Below are 20,387 nucleotides of genomic sequence, written 5' to 3' on the forward strand. Positions count from 1 at the left end.
GTCCAACGCGCGCGCGGGGTTTACAGATCATGCAGAAAGCGCCAATGCTTGCACAACTGCCCGAGTTAATCGCTTCGTTTACGCCGCCCTTCATTTTAAGGTTTACACTGTAAACGAAGCGCTTTCAGCTCAACTTTACCGTGATCAAGAAAATCTGCTTGCCGCTGGCTACACCCGCTAATGTAATGTAACTATGCTACGTCCCGCCGTGTCTCTGCAGTGTTTTCGTGTTTTTTTTGTTTTTTTTTCATTGCAATCAGGGTCAGCTAGGCACCGAGGAAAGCGTGCGCGCGTACTCTGAAGCCTCCTAGCAGCGCGCAAAGTAAACACAAAACTGAGCCAAGAAGACATTGCAGTGCTACAGTCTCAGGGGACGTGCGCTGCGTCTCATGTTCTCGATACGCAAACACGTACCCGCCAGCGCTCGCGCGTTCCACAGACCAAGCAAGAAACGCAAATGATGGAGGAGTTAACTGCAGAATTGTTTCGTTGATTTTGGCATTGAAGTCGCTCTCCTCTGCACAAGCAGTGGTGCGCGCACCCGTCATGTGTACAAGTGGCGCGCGAGGCATTTTCAAAGCGCCGAAAAGAGTTGTGCCGCGCCTCCGGCAGATGGCGACAGGGTGAAGCGCACCGCTCTGCAGCCGTCCTTCGGCGTCCAGCCCTCGCCAATCGTTCCCCCGCAGTGTGTTGGCGGACGCGTAAGTCGGATCTCTGCAACGGCTGCCCCAATCGCGCCATGCAACTAGAAGAAACGCGCTCCCTGACTGTGCACTTTTGCTTCCGCCGCGACCGAGTTGTTCGAGCCGCGTCTGCCATCGTAGTTTCGTTGCAACGCGACTGCTAACACCCGGCGACAATGCAGGCCACTCGTCTACATCTTCCATCGTCGTTTCCTTGCAACGCGAGTGCTAACACCCGGCGACACTGCAGGCCGCTCGTCTACATAAGCAGCTGTCGCGCTGCGAGCCTGTTTTCACTTAGTGGTTTGCCCGCGTCCCAATCTCTGCGTTTGCATGTGCGTAAGTGTTTGCTTTGTACTATGGTGGTGTGTGATCATTATTTATGTATGGTGTGTTTTTCTGTTTCTTTTTTTGCTTTTGCCGTGTGTTTACTAGCGAGAAATGCGTGGTGCGGCTCGCTGCCGTATCTTGGGACGCGCCGCGTCTTTCCGCAATCGTGCGTAACGGTACTCGTTGAGCGAGCGCATTTCTGCTTGCGACAAGCTTTTTTGCTAATCGTTAGCGGTCGCCTGCGCGTTGAATGTACAGAGAACATACAAACGAGTGACCGCGTGCCCTGCGGTGAAGCTCGACACGTGGCGAAGGCCGCCGCGGGGCGAGTGCCGGCTGCCAATGTTTGGGCTCGCCTTGTGGCCACCGTTTTGCTCGTGTTGTGTTGCGCGTCGGAGACTAATTAGAAAGTTAATAACGCTATCGCTTCTCGGCCTTTTGGCTAATATCAAATGTGTAGTGCGGGGCCAGCAGCCGCCTCGACGGGCCGAGGAAGTACAACGCTAACACCCGCTCAGGGGCATCCACGTCTTCCATGATGCTTAACAGTGTTCTCAACGCCAGGAGCTTCCCCATTGTCTCTAAACACGGGATATCTATGCCCCCCAGACGGCTCGGAAATCTAACTGCATCCCTAGCTAGTCTTTCCGTACCATCCTCCCAGAAAAACCCAAAGACTGCCCTTGTGAGTCTCTGTGTCGTCTGGCCCTGCGGAGGCATCATCCGGGCAGCGTACAAGAACTTTGGAACTAGTATACACTTGATAAGATACACTTTTTCGTTTAGTGAAAAATGCAACCTCCACGCACACGCGCACAATACTCCCGCACCCAAACAGTCGGCACTGCACACACCACCCACCGCTTGTTCAGTTTGCCTACGCTTTAACTCCATGATGTGGCGAGCTCTTCCTCGGGGACCTCTGTGCCTTTTTCTTCTTCTTTGTTGCTTCTGCCAACGTGTCGTCGCTTGACCGTGTTCGCTTTGTTTCGCTGGTTGCCGTTGCTTCCATATCTGAGTCTTCACTAAGGTGGAGTATTGAGTAGGATGGTATCTTATTGCTGTAAGTGATTGATTACAGTCCAGGCAAAGAAGTTGTCGTGTCAGTGTAAGGGGCACCAACAGACATACCCAGCTAGCATGTGTACATGACACTCGGTTCAATCCCCAACAATCCCAGTGAAACTCGGATACAACACCACTCACGGGTACTCTGACAATCGACAATGCACAAAAAAGAGTCTCATCCGGGGGGGCACCCCATATGATCTGCTCAAGTAGGCTTTGTTCTAAGATACACTTTGTTACGTAAAATAACAGGGGAAGGCGCTGGCTCACGTGCTGTCGCTTCCGGCTTAGGTCTTTAGTTCGCAGCGGTGCGGGAGGTAGTGAGTCCGAGGGCACTATCACGGTTGAGTTTGTCAGGTTCCCGTAACACCGCACCAGTTCAGGCTCTCTTTGCTGGCGGCTGAAGTTCTGACTTTGGTCCGTACATGTGGTGGGCCTCCTTGGTGAAGCCACAGCACTCCACGCACACGCGCACAATACTCCCGCACCCAAACAGTCGGCACTGCACACACCACACACCGCTTGTTCAGTTTGCCTACACTTTAACTCCATGATGAGGCGAGCTCTTCCTCGGGGACCTCTGTGCCTTTTTCTTCTTCTTTGTTGCTTCTGCCAACGTGTCGTCGCTTGACCGTGTTCGCTTTGTTTCGCAGGTTGCCGTTGATTCCATATCTGAGTCTTCACTAAGGTGGAGTTCTTTATCGACTCCCTCCCAGTGAGGCCACTCGGGTGAGTTGGGAGCCTTTCCGTCTGCTCTTGGGTTGGTTACTTCCTTGGGTTCCGTGGTATCTGACTGTTTGTCTTTTTCTTTTTCGGGCTGAGGTGATGCCTCGAGGGGCTTGTTTTGACTGTTGGCAGCACCTACAGCTGGGACTGAGATGCTGTCGTTGTTGGCCGTGGGCTGCTGCGAGGGCGCGCTGGGAGAGTCACCTTTAGCATCACTCGGTCCCGTCTTCGTCAGTTGGTCTTCGTGTAGGGGGGGAAACTCGTTGTGACTGATGTCTGCCGTCTCGGACGAAGCGTGCGTAGCCTGTGATCCGCCTGCTACCGAGCTGTAGAGCCGTGGTGTGTCGCAGCTCGTAGTGGCATGCGCCTGCCCACAGCGCCGGAAAGGCAGTTCGCAGGGCGTTTGATGTCCATATATACCGCATCTCTCGCACAGGACTGCAGTACAGTCCGCGCTAATGTGCCTCTCCTCCCTGCACCGGCGGCACACTCGCTTAATACCCGGGTAGTCGAAGACCACACGGTGGCCTCCGACACGAAGGTAGTTGGGCACTGGGTTCTCGTCTTTCATCCTAATGGTTATGTTGCGTACACCAGTAAGGACGGTCGGCTGGCCTTTGAAGGTGCCGTGACGAATTTCGGTGACGCTTCCGTGGGGCAGGAGAGCTCGAATGAGGGTCTCGTCTGTTACGCTTGAAGGCAGGAACAAGCAGGATACACTGGTTTTTGGTGGGCCAACGGGGATCAGGGGCACGACTTGGTTTCCTAGTCGGATGTTCTTAACTGCATGAGCGTTGTAACGGCTTGTCGTGAATTCACTGTTACTTGGTAATTCTTGCCTCCCATGTGCTGGACACAATAGATCTCTTGTAAGGTGACGATGGGGGAACGCCCTTGCTTGAATGATGCCGGTACCTTCTTAGTCACTAAGATGTTATTGATTACCTGGACCAGTGTGTCGCCTATCTCTATCCAACACTTTTTAAAAACCTCTGTCGGTAGCTCATCCGGCCCCGGTGCCGAACCCGTCTTCATATTCCTGACAACCTCGTGTAGTTCTGCGTTGGTCGTGCCCCCGGAGCTACCGGTAGTGGCATTATATGTATGTGACTTGCCACATTGAGTGTGTTTGTAGTATTGAGTAGGATGGTATCTTATTGCTGTAAGTGATTGATTACAGTCCAGGCAAAGCAGTTGTCGTGTCAGTGTAAGTGGCACAGCCCCGTGAAGAAACCCTTGTTGAAACCCCCGTGATTTGTTCTCTTATCTGTGTTTTGCCGAGGATTGAATCAGACACGCGGTGGTGTTAGTTCATGATACATAAGTGTTTTCTTTGGGACATTCCCTTGAGTCAAGGGTGGCTTGAAGCCCATATATGTAAAGTGTTCACGTAGTAAATAAAGTTGTCCTTTCAGTATCTGTTCTTATCAGCTTAATATCTGATACGAGTCCTATTTGGACTCAAGATATTATACTAATTTTTGCCACTTGGCGTCGTGAAGGGGCTTGCTCCTCCGGCGCCGCGGGTTGTCCCAGCGTTGCACTGATGCCGGGTTCGGCCCGAGACCCCCTTCGGGGGGCCTGTAAACAAACCCAAAATGAGAAAACGAGCACTTTAGGGAAATGCATTGAACGCTATGCATTGGATTTCATGTCTTCTTCAAGCGCTGAGTTCAAGTTTCTTGCATGATAGGCAGTAGGTTTCTGCAGCCTATCCGCACTGTAATGTTATGTTCTGCTGCTACTTTCGTGTGCCGCGGTGTTTTTGAAGTGCCATTCTCTTTTTTTTTCGAGCCAATAAACAGAACAGTACAGTGGCGTCCAAAACAAGTGTGTGCGTGTATTCTGGAGCCTCCTAGCAGCGCGCAAAGTACCAAAAGAAACCTCAGTAAACACTACACGACGGCCGCAGTCGTGTCTTGACAAAATGCTGTGCTAAGTCCTATACGCGAAAACGATGTCTCTCTCTCTCTCTCACACAAACACACACACACACAAACGCACACAAGGGGGGGGAGGTCCAACGCGCGCGCGGGGTTTACAGGTCATGCAGAAAGCGCCAATGCTTGCACAACTGCCCGAGTTAATCGCTTGGTTTACGCCGCCCTTCATTTTAAGTTTTACACTGTAAACGAAGCGCTTTCAGCTCAACTTTACCGTGATCAAGAAAATCTGCTTGCCGCTGGCTACACCCGCTAATGTAATGTAACTATGCTACGTCCCGCCGTGTCTCTCAGTGTTTTTCGTGTTTTTTTTGTTTTTTTTTTTCATTGCAATCAGGGTCAGCTAGGCACCGAGGAAAGCGTGCGCGCGTACTCTGAAGCCTCCTAGCAGCGCGCAAAGTAAACACAACACTGAGCCAAGAAGACATTGCAGTGCTACCGTCTCAGGGGACGTGCGCTGCGTCTCATGTTCTCGATACGCAAACACGTACCCGCCAGCGCTCGCGCGTTCCACAGACCAAGCAAGAAACGCAAATGCTGGAGGAGTTAACTGCATAATTGTTTCGTTGATTTTGGCATTGAAGTCGCTCTCCTCTGCACAAGCAGTGGTGCGCGCACCCGTCATGTGTACAAGTGGTAAGTCGGATCTCTGTAAGTCGGATCTCTGCACTTTTGCTTCCGCCGCGACCGAGTTGTTCGAGCCGCGTCTGCCATCGTCGTTTCGTTGCAACGCGACTGCTAACACCCGGCGACAATGCAGGCCACTCGTCTACATCTTCCATCGTCGTTTCCTTGCAACGCGAGTGCTAACACACGGCGACACTGCAGGCCGCTCGTCTACATAAGCAGCTGTCGCGCTGCGAGCCTGTTTTCACTTAGTGGTTTGCCCGCGTCCCAATCTCTGCGTTTGCATGTGCGTAAGTGTTTGCTTCGTACTATGGTGGTGTGTGATCATTATTTATGTATGGTGTGTTTTTCTGTTTCTTTTTTTGCTTTTGCCGTGTGTTTACTAGCGAGAAATGCGTGGTGCGGCTCGCTGCCGTATCTTGGGACGCGCCGCGTCTTTCCGCAATCGTGCGTAACTGTACTCGTTGAGCGAGCGCATTTCTGCTTGCGACAAGCTTTTTTGCTAATCGTTAGCGGTCGCCTGCGCGTTGAATGTACAGAGAACATACAAACGAGTGACCGCGTGCCCTGCGGTGAAGCTCGACACGTGGCGAAGGCCGCCGCGGGGCGAGTGCCGGCTGCCAATGTTTGGGCTCGCCTTGTGGCCACCGTTTTGCTCGTGTTGTGTTGCGCGTCGGAGACTAATTAGAAAGTTAATAACGCTATCGCTTCTCGGCCTTTTGGCTAATATCAAATGTGTAGTGCGGGGCCAGCAGCCGCCTCGACGGGCCGAGGAAGTACAACGCTAACACCCGCTCAGGGGCATCCACGTCTTCCAAGATGCTTAACAGTGTTCTCAACGCCAGGAGCTTCCCCATTGTCTCTAAACACGGGATATCTATGCCCCCCAGACGGCTCGGAAATCTAACTGCATCCCTAGCTAGTCTTTCCGTACCATCCTCCCAGAAAAACCCAAAGACTGCCCTTGTGAGTCTCTGTGTCGTCTGGCCCTGCGGAGGCATCATCCGGGCAGCGTACAAGAACTTTGGAACTAGTATACACTTGATAAGATACACTTTTTCGTTTAGTGAAAAATGCAACCTCCACGCACACGCGCACAATACTCCCGCACCCAAACAGTCGGCACTGCACACACCACACACCGCTTGTTCAGTTTGCCTACGCTTTAACTCCATGATGAGGCGAGCTCTTCCTCGGGGACCTCTGTGCCTTTTTCTTCTTCTTTGTTGCTTCTGCCAACGTGTCGTCGCTTGACCGTGTTCGCTTTGTTTCGCTGGTTGCCGTTGCTTCCATATCTGAGTCTTCACTAAGGTGGAGTATTGAGTAGGATGGTATCTTATTGCTGTAAGTGATTGATTACAGTCCAGGCAAAGAAGTTGTCGTGTCAGTGTAAGGGGCACCAACAGACATACCCAGCTAGCATGTGTACATGACACTCGGTTCAATCCCCAACAATCCCAGTGAAACTCGGATACAACACCACTCACGGGTACTCTGACAATCGACAATGCACAAAAAAGAGTCTCATCCGGGGGGGCACCCCATATGATCTGCTCAAGTAGGCTTTGTTCTAAGATACACTTTGTTACGTAAAATAACAGGGGAAGGCGCTGGCTCACGTGCTGTCGCTTCCGGCTTAGGTCTTTAGTTCGCAGCGGTGCGGGAGGTAGTGAGTCCGAGGGCACTATCACGGTTGAGTTTGTCAGGTTCCCGTAACACCGCACCAGTTCAGGCTCTCTTTGCTGGCGGCTGAAGTTCTGACTTTGGTCCGTACATGTGGTGGGCCTCCTTGGTGAAGCCACAGCACTCCACGCACACGCGCACAATACTCCCGCACCCAAACAGTCGGCACTGCACACACCACACACCGCTTGTTCAGTTTGCCTACACTTTAACTCCATGATGAGGCGAGCTCTTCCTCGGGGACCTCTGTGCCTTTTTCTTCTTCTTTGTTGCTTCTGCCAACGTGTCGTCGCTTGACCGTGTTCGCTTTGTTTCGCAGGTTGCCGTTGCTTCCATATCTGAGTCTTCACTAAGGTGGAGTTCTTTATCGACTCCCTCCCAGTGAGGCCACTCGGGTGAGTTGGGAGCCTTTCCGTCTGCTCTTGGGTTGGTTACTTCCTTGGGTTCCGTGGTATCTGACTGTTTGTCTTTTTCTTTTTCGGGCTGAGGTGATGCCTCGAGGGGCTTGTTTTGACTGTTGGCAGCACCTACAGCTGGGACTGAGATGCTGTCGTTGTTGGCCGTGGGCTGCTGCGAGGGCGCGCTGGGAGAGTCACCTTTAGCATCACTCGGTCCCGTCTTCGTCAGTTGGTCTTCGTGTAGGGGGGGAAACTCGTTGTGACTGATGTCTGCCGTCTCGGACGAAGCGTGCGTAGCCTGTGATCCGCGTGCTACCGAGCTGTAGAGCCGTGGTGTGTCGCAGCTCGTAGTGGCATGCGCCTGCCCACAGCGCCGGAAAGGCAGTTCGCAGGGCGTTTGATGTCCATATATACCGCATCTCTCGCACAGGACTGCAGTACAGTCCGCGCTAATGTGCCTCTCCTCCCTGCACCGGCGGCACACTCGCTTAATACCCGGGTAGTCGAAGACCACACGGTGGCCTCCGACACGAAGGTAGTTGGGCACTGGGTTCTCGTCTTTCATCCTAATGGTTATGTTGCGTACACCAGTAAGGACGGTCGGCTGGCCTTTGAAGGTGCCGTGACGAATTTCGGTGACGCTTCCGTGGGGCAGGAGAGCTCGAATGAGGGTCTCGTCTGTTACGCTTGAAGGCAGGAACAAGCAGGATACACTGGTTTTTGGTGGGCCAACGGGGATCAGGGGCACGACTTGGTTTCCTAGTCGGATGTTCTTAACTGCATGAGCGTTGTAACGGCTTGTCGTGAATTCACTGTTACTTGGTAATTCTTGCCTCCCATGTGCTGGACACAATTGATCTCTTGTAAGATGACGATGGGGGAACGCCCTTGCTTGAATGATGCCGGTACCTTCTTAGTCACTAAGATGTTATTGATTACCTGGACCAGTGTGTCGCCTATCTCTATCCAACACTTTTTAAAAACCTCTGTCGGTAGCTCATCCGGCCCCGGTGCCGAACCCGTCTTCATATTCCTGACAACCTCGTGTAGTTCTGCGTTGGTCGTGCCCCCGGAGCTACCGGTAGTGGCATTATATGTATGTGACTTGCCACATTGAGTGTGTTTGTAGTATTGAGTAGGATGGTATCTTATTGCTGTAAGTGATTGATTACAGTCCAGGCAAAGCAGTTGTCGTGTCAGTGTAAGTGGCACAGCCCCGTGAAGAAACCCTTGTTGAAACCCCCGTGATTTGTTCTCTTATCTGTGTTTTGCCGAGGATTGAATCAGACACGCGGTGGTGTTAGTTCATGATACATAAGTGTTTTCTTTGGGACATTCCCTTGAGTCAAGGGTGGCTTGAAGCCCATATATGTAAAGTGTTCACGTAGTAAATAAAGTTGTCCTTTCAGTATCTGTTCTTATCAGCTTAATATCTGATACGAGTCCTATTTGGACTCAAGATATTATACTAATTTTTGCCACTTGGCGTCGTGAAGGGGCTTGCTCCTCCGGCGCCGCGGGTTGTCCCAGCGTTGAACTGATGCCGGGTTCGGCCCGAGACCCCCTTCGGGGGGCCTGTAAACAAACCCAAAATGAGAAAACGAGCACTTTAGGGAAATGCATTGAACGCTATGCATTGGATTTCATGTCTTCTTCAAGCGCTGAGTTCAAGTTTCTTGCATGATAGGCAGTAGGTTTCTGCAGCCTATCCGCACTGTAATGTTATGTTCTGCTGCTACTTTCGTGTGCCGCGGTGTTTTGGAAGTGCCATTCTCTTTTTTTTTCGAGCCAATAAACAGAACAGTACAGTGGCGTCCAAAACAAGTGTGTGCGTGTATTCTGGAGCCTCCTAGCAGCGCGCAAAGTACCAAAAGAAACCTCAGTAAACACTACACGACGGCCGCAGTCGTGTCTTGACAAAATGCTGTGCTAAGTCCTATACGCGAAAACGATGTCTCTCTCTCTCTCTCACACAAACACACACACACACAAACGCACACAAGGGGGGGGAGGTCCAACGCGCGCGCGGGGTTTACAGGTCATGCAGAAAGCGCCAATGCTTGCACAACTGCCCGAGTTAATCGCTTGGTTTACGCCGCCCTTCATTTTAAGTTTTACACTGTAAACGAAGCGCTTTCAGCTCAACTTTACCGTGATCAAGAAAATCTGCTTGCCGCTGGCTACACCCGCTAATGTAATGTAACTATGCTACGTCCCGCCGTGTCTCTCAGTGTTTTTCGTGTTTTTTTTTGTTTTTTTTTTCATTGCAATCAGGGTCAGCTAGGCACCGAGGAAAGCGTGCGCGCGTACTCTGAAGCCTCCTAGCAGCGCGCAAAGTAAACACAACACTGAGCCAAGAAGACATTGCAGTGCTACCGTCTCAGGGGACGTGCGCTGCGTCTCATGTTCTCGATACGCAAACACGTACCCGCCAGCGCTCGCGCGTTCCACAGACCAAGCAAGAAACGCAAATGCTGGAGGAGTTAACTGCATAATTGTTTCGTTGATTTTGGCATTGAAGTCGCTCTCCTCTGCACAAGCAGTGGTGCGCGCACCCGTCATGTGTACAAGTGGCGCGCGAGGCATTTTCAAAGCACCGAAAAGAGTTGTGCCGCGCCTCCGGCAGATGGCGACAGGGTGAAGCGCACCGCTCTGCAGTCGTCCTTCGGCGTCCCGCCCTCGCCAATCGTTCCCCAGCAGTGTGTTGGCGGACGAGTTACATATCGTCGGATCTCTGCAACGGCTGCCCCAATCGCGCCACGCAACTAGAAGAAACGCGCTCCCTGACTGTGCACTTTTGCTTCCGCCGCGAGCGAGTTGTTCGAGCCGCGTGTGCCATCGTCGTTTCGTTGCAACGCGACTGCTAACACCCGGCGACAATGCAGGCCGCTCGTCTACATCTTCCATCGTCGTTTCCTTGCAACGCGAGTGCTAACACCCGGCGACACTGCAGGCCGCTCGTCTACATAAGCAGCTGTCGCGCTGCGAGCCTGTTTTCACTTAGTGGTTTGCCCGCGTCCCAATCTCTGCGTTTGCATGTGCGTAAGTGTTTGCCTTGTACTATGGTGGTGTGTGATCATTATTTATGTATGGTGTGTTTTTCTTTTTTTTTTGCTTTTGCCGTGTGTTTACTCGCGAGAAATGCGTGGTGCGGCTCGCTCCCGTATCTTGGGACGCGCCGCGTCTTTCCGCAATCGTGCGTAACTGTACTCGTTGAGCGAGCGCATTTCTGCTTGCGACAAGCTTTTTTGCTAATCGTTAGCGGTCGCCTGCGCGTTGAATGTACAGAGAACATACAAACGAGTGACCGCGTGCCCTGCGGTGAAGCTCGACGCGTGGCGAAGGCCGCCGCGGGGCGAGTGCCGGCTGCCAATGTTTGGGCTCGCCTTGTGGCCACCGTTTTGCTCGTGTTGTGTTGCGCGTCGGAGACTAATTAGAAAGTTAATAACGCTATCGCTTCTCGGCCTTTTGGCTAAGATCAGCGATAGTTTGGGTACAGTACCTGGACTGTTGTCGCTCTGTCTACCCCTGACGGAGCGGCTCTGTCATCCCCGGCACCCCCCTGGCCTGGCCCTGGACCTGCACCTAGACCTGCTGGTACCTGCTGTCGTTGCACGGGCATGCGATTGACGAGTTCAATCACCGCATGTTTTTGCACGTGTGCATGCTAGTGTATTAACCCGCCTGCCATTGATTAACGTATTGCCGCACCCGGAGTCCTTGGACCCCGGCTTGGACCCCCTGGTGACGTCTGTGGACCTGGGCCGCGTCCTGGTGGTCTGCACGGCGTCCTGGTGTCGGGGCACCTGCCCTGGCATCATCCTGGCGATCCAAGCCCCCTGGGTGTTCGAGTTCCTGGGCCTGGACTTCAAGATCTTCGCCGGCTAACAACGAAGGCCCTGGGCGGTGCTCCCGCCTTACGTCGGTGCACGCCAGGCACTCCCCTCTTCAAGCATGCCTCCACCTCGGAGCCATGCCTTCGACTTGAAGTTACCTGCGGGTTCCACGGCTGATGATATCATCACCAGCATGGCCCGCATTGTCAACCTGAACGAGATTTACAGCGTACAACATATGGGATCAAACAATTACCAAGTTACGGTCAACTCCAGAGCAGCTGCAACCACTCTTATACAGTTTAAGTCAATTCACCTTGGAGACCAAGTCGTCCCCCTTGTCCCGGTCGGCCCCCTTGCTACTAATGTCACCTGCCTCTTCTTACCCTCCAGTGTTCCAGATGATGCCCTCACTCAAGCTCTACGCAACCACGGAACCATCACAGAAATCCGACATGGTAGCTTCAAATCACAGCCGTCTATGCGCACGGGCACCCGCTACGTGACCATCCGAATGAAGGAAGAAAACCCGGTCCCAAACTACATCCGCGTCGGTGGCCACCGGGCGGTCTTCGACTACCCGGGGGTCAAGCGAGTGTGCCGACGCTGCAAACAGGAAGGACACAGGAGCAGAGTGCGCAGCCCCCTATTGCGAACGGTGCGGGATCTATGGTCACCCCACAGAACCCTGTGACCTTCCCTGCCGTCGATGTTCTGCACCCCATGCCACAACGAGCTGCCCGACACCTCCCCTGTACAGCGCGGTGGCGGGTGGTTCGCAAACCAGTGCCCAGGCATCCCCACTCGTCAACACAGACTCCTTTCCCCCCTTGTCATCAGCGAATCCAGTGAGCACCAGTAAACAACCCGGCAGCACCCCACCAGCCCTTCATGATTCTCCAAAAGACTCCGAAGACGCCTTGCCCCCTGAAGCCCGTGCAACAACACCATCACAAAGAACACAAAACCAGAAAGTCCCCTTGAAGGAAGAAGGCGAAATCAAGTCAATTACACCAAGTCCCCAGCAGGCACCTCTGTCCCCAGACGTTCAGTCCCTAGTGCGCAACCTGGAGCACTCTACAGAAATCCTCAAGGAAGCGGAAGTGGATGCAGCAGGAGACGGGTCATCACCAAACTCTCCAGCGTGGCCGCGATGGGAGGGCTCCAGCGAAGAAGATCCAGCTGACGAAGAGATGACGGACAAGGAAACAGATGCACCTACGGTAGACGGGAAAAGGACACGCTCAAGTGATAACGGCATTACACCTTCTTCGACTAGTGCTGCGGCAGTCCCCAAGAAGAAGAAGAATCGGTCAACGGGGAAGAAAAAGTGAATGGACACTGGACCTTTCTCACAACAACAAGTTGAGAGACCGGTGGACTAAGTCCGTGTCAGGTGGTGAACACGTAGTGTGTGTGTGGTGCACTGAACGTTGGGCTCCTTCCCCTGGCTCGGTGCTCCAGACTTCCGACTTCACCGCTGGATGTCACGCCGGGTCCAATGTAAGCCCCCATCATGGTGTTCCTCGTTGTAGAGTGTTAGCGCGAGGTTTAGTGTACGAGCTCTTTCCATGTCTAGCCATTAAGTTTGTCACTGTAGGACGTGTTTTCACTGGGGCCTGGTTTGATAATCAGAGCCACACTGTCAGTACCGTGTGCTTCGGTGATGTGAACAGAGTTCCAATCAGGAGTAGTGGTGTAGCCTTTGCTTCCGTAATACTAGCAGTACGGTATGTTTCTAGTTCTTAAGATTTATTTAATGTTAAGCGTTCTTACACTGAACGTTCAAGGATTCAGAAACCTAGATAAACAGAGGGAGTTTGTTCATTTCTCGAGAGCAAGGGCAGCCGACTTAGTCTTTTTACAGGAGGTTAATTTCTTTACACAACTTGATGTAAAACGGTTTCAGGATGCCTTTGGCATCCCCTCATATTTTTCCTTAGCCACGTCTCGGGCTTGTGGCGTGGGTGTCCTGATCCTTAATCCCTCCCTCTGCTGGTCTGGTTTCTCGTCCACTGACGGGGATGGCAGAGTGTTGCTGTACAACTTTTCTGTGGGCGGTAGCCGATTCAGGATAATTAACATCTATGCTCCAGCGAGTGTATCTTTCACAAACGCCTTTTTTCGTGCCGTCGGTGTGTATTTTCTGGATTCGGCCTCCACAATCCTGTGTGGGGACTTTAACTGCGTTACGGATAGTGTAAGAGATGTTAGAGGACCTGGACAGGGTCGACCAAACTGGAACGCCATAGAACTGGAAACACTAATTAGCGACTACCACCTACAAGATGCTTGGACCCTCAAGCATGGTGACAACTTTTCCCCCACTTGGAGGAGGGGTTGTTCGCAAAGCCGGTTGGACAGGTTTTATGTGTCACAGGAGTTAGTGCCTGCGGTGGTAGATGTCCGTATCGAAACCTTTCCCAGCCAGGCCTCTTATGTATCCGATGACTCGCCGGTTATTCTGTATCTTAAGATTGACGATAACCGCTTTGATGGGGCACGACATTGGAGATTAGACACCCGAGTTCTCCACGATCGTCAAACACTCCAAAACTTAAAAAATAGAATTACAGGAACTTTAAGTACACCAAGTATCCTCTCATGGGACTTTCTTAAAACCTCTTGGCGCTTCATTGCACAAGAGGAAAGTAAATGGTTAAAATCAAGATTCACCACTGAACCTAAATGATACGATCAGTCGGATTCGTATCATCAAACGCGGAGAGCCCTTGTCGGCTCCAATGAACGAGGTTCTCGGTGTACTAAGAGAGAGGTATCAGCTGCAATTAAGCCGTTCCTCTCCATCGGCGGCAGCGTTTAATAAGAACGGACCATGTAATGGTAGTCTAGAGATTAACCGGTTTCTTAAAACACGAGAAACGCCTTCAACAATCACCACAGTACGTACACCGTCCAACACTATATCCTCAAACCCTACAGATATTCGAACCACTTTTTTGTCGTTTTTTTCTCAACTTTTTGAAGCTCCCACACAACAACCGTCCACCAACTGTACAACAGAACACATCAAAGATTTCTGTGGAGCCCTACCTCAGGTGCCACAGGACGTAGGAGAAAGCTTACTAGCGGCGACTTCTACGACAGAAGTCTTTAATGTACTAAAGGAAATGAAAACTGGTTCAGCTCAAGGCCCTGACGGGCTGCCGACAGAATTTTACACAACTTTTTGGCCTGAGTTAGCCGTACCATAGTATCCCTCTTCAATAGTATTCTTGAGACGAATGTAGTCCCGGACACCTTTAAGCAGGGCCGACTCGTCCTTATACATAAAAGCGGCAAGGACCCGCTCCTCCCAAAATCCTATCGTCCAATAACGGTTTTAAATGCTGATTATAAGATCTTCGCTTCCCTCCTGGTTGCTCGCATGAGATCCATCTGGCCGGATCTAATATCTCCGGAACAAACATGCGCAGTTCCGTACCGGAATATCTTTTCAGCCTTAAACCTCACACGCGACCTAATCGTATACACCAACTACACCCAAAACTCTGGCTTTTGTCTTTCATTAGACCAAGAGCAAGCCTTTGATAGAGTCTCTCATAACTACCTTTACGCAAGCTTAGCTGCCTTCAATTTTCCACCACAGTTTGTTAACCTCTTCTCAGCCATATACGGCGGTCTGAGCAGCGATCTGTGCATTAACGGGTTATCACAGGGCAACTTGGCGATAGGACGTGGGGTACGTCAGGGGTGCCCATTGTCCCCGATGCTTTTCGTGTTGTGTTTGGATCCCTTCATCAGGAAGATCTGTGGAAATCCAAGTATACGAGGACTTCCTCTTCCGGGTCAAGGGTCCGTTTCGGTGTCTGCATACGCAGACGACAATTCAGTTTTTGTTCGAGATGGTGACAGTAATAATGCTTTAATCCAAGATTTTACTCGTTATTCTGAAATGTCAGGAGCGAAGTTAAACATGGACAAAAGTACACTACAACCCATAGGCTGCAGAGACACACCACACCCAGCCGGCTTCCGCCGGGTTACACAAATATTCTTGGCGTTTGGTTCAATCGGGAGGGTACCTCACCCGACCAGTTTGAGGAGCTTGTAGAGGAGGTAAACAAAGAAGTCGAGCGGGCCAATTCTTTTCCTTTTTCATTTAGTGAGAAGGCTTACTTGATTAAGTGTATCCTCCTACCAAAGGTGTTCTATATAGGCAGAATCGCACCCCTTCCAGAGTTCATAGTTAACAAGTTGACCCGGTTGGTGTTTAGGTTCTTCTGGGGCGGCAACACAGAGCGGTTGGCCCGGGACGCGGTGCGCCTGCGGAGGCGTCTGGGGGGCTTCGGTTTGCCCTGCATTAGTGCCACGGCCAGGCTTCTGGCCCTAAGGGTGCTCGTAAACATAATACATGATACCAGCTCTCCAGCGAGAACACTGGCTCTCTTCTTCCTTGGCCCGTCGAGGCGGCTTTTCGCCCCTCATTTAGGCGGCAACCTGTATCCCAGTGCGGGTAGCCAGCCTCCCGTGTACAAGGCCGTGATAGAGGTTCACAGAGAGCTTTTGGCTCTGGATCCGGCCTTGGACGTACGGGAGACCCAACCGGCCCGACTTGGAGAAACACTGGTGTTGAAGAGAGCAGGGCAAAGGGTGGACCCCCCGGATTTTCCGTGGGGGCTCCTCACGGCAGGCAACCTCCCCGAAAGGGCAAAAGATATCCAGTGGCAGCGGGCTTGGAGGGTCCTGCCCACCAAAGACCGACTCCGCCGCTGGGGCATCACGGCGAACGATGCCTGCCCTAACTGTGGCCGCCCTGAGACCACGGAGCATGTGGTCTCCAGCTGCGTAGTGGCAAAATGTTTTTGGAGGCTGATTCACAGAGCATCCCCGGGGCTAGGGCTGGGCCGGTACTGTGCGGGGGGCCGGTGTCCCCGGGACGCTTTCGCCAGGTTGTGCGTCGTCCTGGGCGTACAGGCCCTGTGGCACAGCAGGTGCAAAGCGGTGGCACAAGATAGGCGCTTGAGGCTCCAGTGGCCACTTATTGCCGACTTCAGGAAAGAGGTCAAATCCTTCCTGGTTGCGCAGTTGTTCCGGCTGGGCGAGGAAGAATTCCTTCAGCAATGGTCGTGCCCCTTCGTCCGGGTGCTGGAAGGAGGTATAAAACTTGACTTACAGTTCCCTGATGTGTTTGCTTAGGTCACCAGTCATAGTACAGTTGTGGCAACGTATGTGGCTTCGTGGTAACTCGAATGTATTTCGGCAGGCTGGGGTTCCACGGCACATGCCCTTGGGTGGGTGCAGTTTGGCGTGTGCCGTGGAGGCTTCGTGGCCGAATTGGTGCAGAGGTGGTGGTGTTCAAAGTTTTTTTGGTGCTAAAGTTTTTTTTGGTGGTGTTAAAAGTTTTAGGCACAATCTGGCGCCGCAGGGGTAGATGATAGCGGCAGATGGCCATGTAGGAAGGTGTGGTAACATGTTGTGTCCCGTACGCTCCCTGAGACGGTTGGGCGTGGTGTTCATTGTGTGTTTTTTGTATGCAGTTCCCGTGTTTCTTTCGGTGAGTGCTCGTACTGAGCACATTTTTGAGCTTAATTTGTAGCTGACGCTGGCAGTCGGCCATGCGTGAATGAGTCATAACATGTGGTGGCAGGTGCACTCCTCAAGACTGGTGGGAGCAGGAGCTGGTGTGTTGATTGCTGTATGGAGATTATGTGCTTTTCCTTCATGGTGTGCCTGTATAGGGCACTAGCTTGTGTCGCGGTGGTAGCCTGTTGCAGGCAGAAGGCCATGTGAGAATGAGTTTTACATGTCTTGTTTGGTGCGCTCTCCGGGACTGTTGGGAGTGACGGTCAATGGGTTGATGGTTCTGTAGAGATACTGTGTGGAATAAACTTATCTTTTCAGTATCTGTTCTTATCAGCCTAATATCTGATACGAGTCCTATTTGAACTTAAGGTATTAAACTAATTTTTGCCACTTGGCGCCGCGAAGGGGCTTGCTCCTCCGGCGCCGCGGGTTGTCCCAGCGTTGCACTGATGCCGGGTTGGGCCCAAGACCCCCTTCGGGGGGCCTGTAAACAAACCCAAAATGAGAAAACGAGCACTTTAGGGAAAGGCATTGAACGCTATGCATTGGATTTCATGTCTTCTTCTAGCGCTGAGTTCAAGTTTCTTGCTTGATAGGCAGTAGGTTTCTGCAGCCTATCCGCACTGTAATGTTATGTTCTGCTGCTACTTTCGTGTGCCGCGGTGTTTTTGAAGTGCCATTCTCTTTTTTTCGAGCCAATAAACAGAACAGTACAGTGGCGTGCAAAACAAGTGTGTGCGTGTATTCTGGAGCCTCCTAGCAGCGCGCAAATTACCAAAAGAAACCTCAGTAAACACATCACGACGGCCACAGTCGTGTCTTGACAAAATGCTGTGCTAAGTCCTATACGCGAAAACGATGTTGTCTCTCTCTCTCACACAAACACACACACACAAACGCACACAAGAGGGGGGCGAAGGTCCAACGCGCGCGCGGGGTTTACAGGTCATGCAGAAAGCGCCAATGCTTGCACAACTGCCCGAGTTAATCGCTTCGTTTACGCCGCCCTTCATTTTAAGTTTTACACTGTACACGAAGCGCCGCAACGCACGCCAACGACACGGGCGCCCTGTACGTGGACGCCGCCCGGTACACCGATCGACCCGACGCCTACGTAGCGGTGGTGGTCCGCGCCACCACGGGAGAAATATACAGCGCCTGCAGTGTCCGCGTGCCGTGCGCCAGCCAGGCGGAGGAGACGGCGATCGCGCTGGCGCTGACGGATCCGCAGTGCACCACAGTGCTCAGTGACTCGCGCACGGCCATCGCGAACTACGCCAAGAACAACGTATGTGAAAGTGCAGTGCGCGCGGTGAAGTGCAGTGCGGTGATCAGTGCAGCTGTGCCGGCCACCCACCTTCGGTGGTTCCCGGCGCACACCAACATCAGAGGCAACGTGGGCGACGGTCTCCCCAACCGCAACGAGACGGCGGACGCAGCCGCGCGAGGACTGACCAACCGCGCGGCGGCGGTCTCTTCCCCCCTGCCGAGCTCCGCGACAGAGGGAGGCCATCACGAAGACAACGATGACGAAGACGACAACGACGACGTGGAGTGGGACCCGGAGCCCCTCCTCACGTACGGGGAGGTGCTGGAGTGGTACCGGCTCGGCCGGCGCACTGCTCCGGCGCCCCACCCGGAACTAACACGACAGCAGGCAGTGCTACAACGCCAACTACAAACACAGTCAGTGATCACGCCGGCGCTCGCGCGTCACGTGTGCCCGGACGTGTACGCCAGTGACGTGTGTAGTGTGTGCGGGCAACATCGCGCAACTCTGGCCCACATCCTGTGGGACTGTGCAGTGCACCCCGTGGAAGCTGCCGACCTCTACGGCCGGCTGCCGGACACCATAACGAGTGCCGTCTATTCGACGGACCTGAACGCACAAACTCTAGCCGTCCAGCAGCTCGAGGCTGCTCTCGCCAGGCAGAAGCGGAGCGAGTCGCAGACGGGGGGGAAAGGGACGAACTCCCGAGTACCTTTCGCGCACCGCTCACGCCGACACCGGCGGGGCCTAGTCCCGAGGACGTCGTGAACGTGGGTGGGATGTGGAGGCTCTGCGCATCCCGACCTCCCACTCCCTGCTGGCCTCAAATAAAGTCTTTCTCTCTCTCTCTCTCTCTCTCAGCTCAACTTTACCGTGATCAAGAAAATCTGCTTGCCGCTGGCTACACCCGCTAATGTAATGTAACTATGCTACGTCCCGTCGTGTCTCTGCAGTGTTTTTCGTGTTTTTTTTGTTTTTTTTTTCATTGCAATCGGGGTCAACTAGGCACCGAGGAAAGCGTGCGCGCGTACTCTGAAGCCTCCTAGCAGCGCGCAAAGTAAACACAACACTGAGCCAAGAAGACATTGCAGTGCTACCGTCTCATGGGATGTGCGCTGCGTCTCATATTCTCGATACGCAAATACGTACCCGCCAGCGCTCGTGCGTTCCACAGACGAAGCAAGAAACGCAAATGCTGGAGGAGTTAACTGCATAATTGTTTCGTTGATTTTGGCATTGAAGTCACTCTCCTCTGCACAAGCAGTGGTGCGCGCACCCGTCATGTGTACAAGTGGCGCGCGAGGCATTTTCAAAGCGCCGAAAAGAGTTGTGCTGCGCCTCCGGCAGATGGTGACAGGGTGAAGCGCACCGCTCTGCAGTCGTCCTTCGGCGTCCAGCCCTCGCCAATCGTTCCCCTGCAGTGTGTTGGCGGACGAGTTACATATCGTCGGATCTCTGCAACGGCTGCCCCAATCGCGCCACGCAACTAGAAGAAACGCGCTCCCTGACTGTGCACTTTTGCTTCAGCCGCGACCGAGTTGTTCGAGCCGCGTGTGCCATCGTCGTTTCGTTGCAACGCGACTACTAACACCCGGCGACAATGCAGGCCGCTCGTCTACATCTTCCATCGTCGTTTCCTTGCAACGCGAGTGCTAACACCCGGCGACACTGCAGGCCGCTGGTCTACATAAGCAGCTGTCGCGCTGCGAGCCTGTTTTCACTTAGTGGTTTGCCCGCGTCCCAATCTCTGCGTTTGCATGTGCGTAAGTGTTTGCCTTGTACTATGGTGGTGTGTGATCATTATTTATGTATGGTGTGTTTTTCTTTTTTTTTTTGCTTTTGCCGTGTGTTTACTCGCGAGAAATGCGTGGTGCGGCTCGCTGCCGTATCTTGCGACGCGCCGCGTCTTTCCGCAATCGTGCGTAACTGTACTCGTTGAGCGAGCGCATTTCTGCTTGCGACAAGCTTTTTTGCTAATCGTTAGCGGTCGCCTGCGCGTTGAATGTACAGAGAACATACAAACGAGTGACCGCGTGCCCTGCGGTGAAGCTCAACGCGTGGCGAAGGCCGCCGCGGGGCGAGTGCCGGCTGCCAATGTTTGGGCTCGCCTTGTGGCCACCGTTTTGCTCGTGTTGTGTTGCGCGTCGGAGACTAATTAGAAAGTTAATAACGCTATCGCTTCTTGGCCTTTTGGCTAAGATCAAAGCGATAGTGTTGGTAAATTACCTGGGACTCTGCCGCTGATCCACCTCGGATCGGCGGGGATCCACCCCCCC

General features: G+C 53.0%; 3 pseudogenes; all 3 read left to right on the plus strand.

The window, feature by feature from the left end:
* Positions 1 to 4,206: 4,206 nt before the first annotated feature.
* LOC144150328 (U2 spliceosomal RNA) lies at positions 4,207 to 4,376 on the plus strand (annotated as a pseudogene).
* Positions 4,377 to 8,851: 4,475 nt separating this feature from the next.
* Positions 8,852 to 9,021, plus strand: LOC144150337 (U2 spliceosomal RNA; annotated as a pseudogene).
* An 8,126-nt stretch (positions 9,022 to 17,147) lies between these two features.
* On the plus strand, positions 17,148 to 17,313 carry LOC144150342 (U2 spliceosomal RNA; annotated as a pseudogene).
* Positions 17,314 to 20,387: the final 3,074 nt, after the last annotated feature.

The sequence above is a fragment of the Haemaphysalis longicornis genome, unplaced genomic scaffold, assembly GCF_048455015.1.
Source record: "Haemaphysalis longicornis isolate Haplotype H1 unplaced genomic scaffold, Haemaphysalis longicornis Haplotype H1 scaffold_8, whole genome shotgun sequence".
NCBI classification, from domain to species: Eukaryota; Metazoa; Arthropoda; class Arachnida; order Ixodida; family Ixodidae; genus Haemaphysalis; species Haemaphysalis longicornis.